We start from the raw sequence: 3935 nt of genomic DNA on the forward strand, positions 1-3935 counted from the left end.
AGTGGGCACGAAGTCACCACACGGACACTGGGAGCTGGGGGAAGCAAACCGAGGGCAAGTGGCTGCAGACTGGGTTATTCAGGAAGAGACGCCAGGCTGCATTGCTTTGGGAGACCAGTCAGGCTCCTCCACACCATCTCCGAGCTGGCCAATGGATGTTCGTCTCTGGGCAGACTCTCCAAAGTCATGTACTTCCTGCCTGACTACTCCCAGAAGTTATGTCTGCAGAAGCTGCCCCAGTCCGTGAACCCTAATGGCCCTTTTTAGGGGTTGTTTACAGGTGCATGCATGAGTGTTGGTGTTGGCTGCATCACCAGCAAGCTGGCCTCCAGCGTGGGTAGCACCTCAGGAAAGCCTCATCCCAAGGGATCCCTGCACAACCTGCTGATAGGCCCACCAGCTTCCTCCTCCCCAGACACTGCAGACCCTTGAGCGACCCTGTGACTCTTGTAACTTTCTGAGCTTCCTCAGTCTAATGAGCCTTCTTCCTCCCTTCCTAGACACTTTAGAGCAGTGGTTCTCAACCTGTGGATAGCGACCGTCAGAAAACGCTTACTTCGATGGTCTTAGGAACTGACACTCCACACAGCAAAATCACAGTTATGAAGTAGCAATGAAAATAAGTGTATGGTTGGGGGTTCCTAAGACAATCAGAAACATGTTTTCCGATGGTCACAACCCACTTGAGAAATGGTGCTTTAGAGAAAGTAGCACAGCAGGGCCAAAGCCAACTTTTAAGGTTTCTGAGCATTCAGAACTGATTAGATCTAATCACAATCATGATTAGAGATCAGTGTAAGAAGCGTGAATGAACAAGGCTCTGCCCACTAGCCCTGGACCAAGCTTAGACATGAGACAGAAGTGGAAGATTGTGGCTGTGACAAAGGGTCGAGCTAAGCGAATGGGTGAAGTTTGAGGCCTGTGCTATGTCACCCTGGAATGGCTGGGACACAGAGATAACACAGTGTTTGTGACTCCTAGAAGGGGCTGGGCAGAGGAAGGCACAACAAACACATGCCCAGTGTTTAATGCACTATGGTGTTTACTGCCCAGCACTGGGTACAGGACTCTCTGAGCTGAGCACAGTGCTGATGTGTGGCGGAGAGAAGTGAGCTGCTCCTGGGCTCCCTAGAGAGGGAGCCTGACAGAAATGTCTCTGGATAACAGGGTCTCCTCTGATCATTAGGATAGCCAGGGAACCTGAAGCTGGATGCCTCATCCCAGGCCGACTACCCAAAATTCAGGATGGACTGCTCTGAAGTGAGCCTGGCTCAGCCAGTACCACCATCTCTCGTTCTGATCTCTGCTTGTTTTAATCACCTAGGTGATTCTGCCTGTCAGTTGTTTTCAAAGCTGAGCTGTGACAAGTTTTCTAATGACAGTTTAGAAACGTAAATGCTCAGGCCATGCAGCCTAGTTCTCCGTCAACACAAGCTAGAGTCACCTGGCAAGAGGAAGCCTCCACTGAGGAATTGCCTCTGTCAGCTGGGCTGTGGGCAAGCCTGTGGGGCATTTTCCGGATAAATGGTTAATAGAAGGCCTAGCTCACTGTACGTGGCTCCATCCGCCCTAGGCTGGTGGTCCTGGGTGGTACAAAAAAGCAGGCTGAGTCAGCCAGGAAGTGACACCCCTCCACGGATCTGCTTCATATTCTGCCCTGACTTCCCTCGAGAATAGTCTTAAGCTGTAAACTACAATAAACCCTTTCTTGCCAAGTCACTCTCGGCCAGTGCTCTGTCAGCAACAGAGATGCAAACTAGGACATTAGTCCTCAGCTTCAGATGAGTCAATCACAGTGAACACATGGCAATGCTTTTCTCGGGTCTTCTAAAATTTATAAATGTCAATTCATGACCCAAACAATCCAACTCATGGGCTCGATCCTATTCAGTCTTTTCAATTGCCAAAGGAAAACTGGCTAAATGATTGGCTTTGTTTTGACATGTAATAATTTGTTTCTTAACGGTACTGCCGCTGCAAACATAAGCTGAAAACTCAGCCAGGCATGGTGGTGCACACCTTCAGTCCCAGCATTTGAGAGGAGGAGGGTGGGTCTCTGAGTTCTAGGGAAGCCAGTGCTATGTAGAGATCCTGTCTCAAAAAAAAAAAAAAAAAAAAAAAAAGTCTCACATGAGATTGCGAAATAATATATAAATTTATCTTGAAGATGAAGCTTTATGATCAATAATAATGACTGAACACTGTTACTGCTGCTGTTGGCCTGCCTTGCTGGTACTCAGGAGGGAATGTGTCCAGGAAACTCACAACTCAGAGGCCTGGGAAGGTATCCCGGCTATAGGGTGGGACAGTGTCCCAAGGGTGTCCTGAGACACAGGAGCCCAGGAACCTCAGATCTCTGAGGGGAGCCTCCTCAGCAGAAGCACTGCAGCTCCCAGGGGAGGGTTACCCCAACCCTGGGGACCTGAAGAGACTCCTTCCTCTAACGAGTGAGTCACAACAGGCAGCAAATCTCTTAAAAGAGATCTACTGCAGAGATGGCTCCAAGACAGGGTGCCTCAGCTCCCAGGAGAAGGCAGCAGGGAACTGGGGCAGACACCACCTTTATATAGGATTTCTTAAGGGGCGGAGCTTTCTAGGGCAGGGATTTCCAAGGTGAGGATTGGTGGGTTTCAAGTCCTGAGCGTGGGGAGCTCAGGGATTGGTGGGCTTTTGTCCAGTCTTTTCACCTCAAATTAGCATAACCTGGGATGAGTCCTATGGGGGGTGGGGGGCTGGAGGTGACAGTTGCAGAGGTCTGGGGAAGGGGACAGGGAGCTGGGCTGCTGGCGCTTCTCAGGCAGAGGTCTGGCGGCTTTTCGGCCTTGAGGTTCTACAGTCTACAGTGTCCAGAATTTACAGAGTCCACCGCGAAGGCAGCAGGCTGAAGCAGGAAGGTATCGCCATCACGGACAGCTCCCATGGCTGCGGCAGCAGGCAGTCTGAGACAGAAAGGTTCCAGCAGCAGCAGGCCGAGGCAGGAAGGGTCACCATGGACAGCTCCCGCCGAGGCGTCGGTTTCTGCAGCCCCGGGGCGGGAAGGAGCGGCGGGCAGCCGGCCCCTCTAGCGGTCCACTGCTCCGGGGCTGGACGTGGCTCTTGGCGGAGGACGGGGCATCCGCCCAGCCGACTGCGCCGCCAGCCGCGAGGAAAGCGCTCCACGCGCGCCCTTCTTGGATTTGCCCCAGGAGGCCACGAGAGGGCGCTGGATCGCTGGCGGCTGGAGTGGCCGGCGCCCGCGAGCCGAATCCGTCCCCCTCCGCGGCACGGCTGACTCGCTGCAGGGGGCTGGGCTATACCTCCGGCGCTCCCGGACTGCAGGCCTGTGCCCCCGTGCTTGGCTCTCCGCTGCTGCTGCACAAGTCCTTCACGTCAGGGGCACCATCAGCCGATCCCATTGCTGTCGTCCGTCCCCACAAACCCGTATTTGAGGCCTCAGAGTCAGCTGGGGCCGCGAGGCCCGCCTGCAGCCTTAACTTCCCTGTTAGAAGAAGGGGAATTGGGAGGACCTTGTCGGCTCTCACCCCCAGAAGACTTCGGCAGGCCTGTCGCCATTGCGGACATCCGCAAAGGGCTTCGAGGGTCCCTGAGGCGGCATCCACACCGACCTCAAGTGACAGAGCCGCTCGGAGATGCCCTGGAGCCCCAAAGGCAGCATGGTTAGAGCGAATGGGGGGGGGATGAAAACCAAAATTGGACAAATTAGCTGTTATGCCATAAATATGGCCACTAGGTGGAAATGTTCCTCAATAAAATTTCATGCCCGCTTTCTCCCTGTGTCTTTGATCGATTAGTTTGGTTTTGTTGAGATAAGGTCGCCCTATGTAACCTTAGCTGGCTTTTTCTTCACTGTGTAGACCATGCTGGCCTCCAACTCATAGAGACCTTTCTGTCTCTGTAGGCCATCATGACTGCCTCCCCTTTGTCTTGGGTTTCTC

This window comes from Meriones unguiculatus, chromosome 11 (assembly GCF_030254825.1).
Source record: "Meriones unguiculatus strain TT.TT164.6M chromosome 11, Bangor_MerUng_6.1, whole genome shotgun sequence".
In the NCBI taxonomy this organism is placed as follows: domain Eukaryota; kingdom Metazoa; phylum Chordata; class Mammalia; order Rodentia; family Muridae; genus Meriones; species Meriones unguiculatus.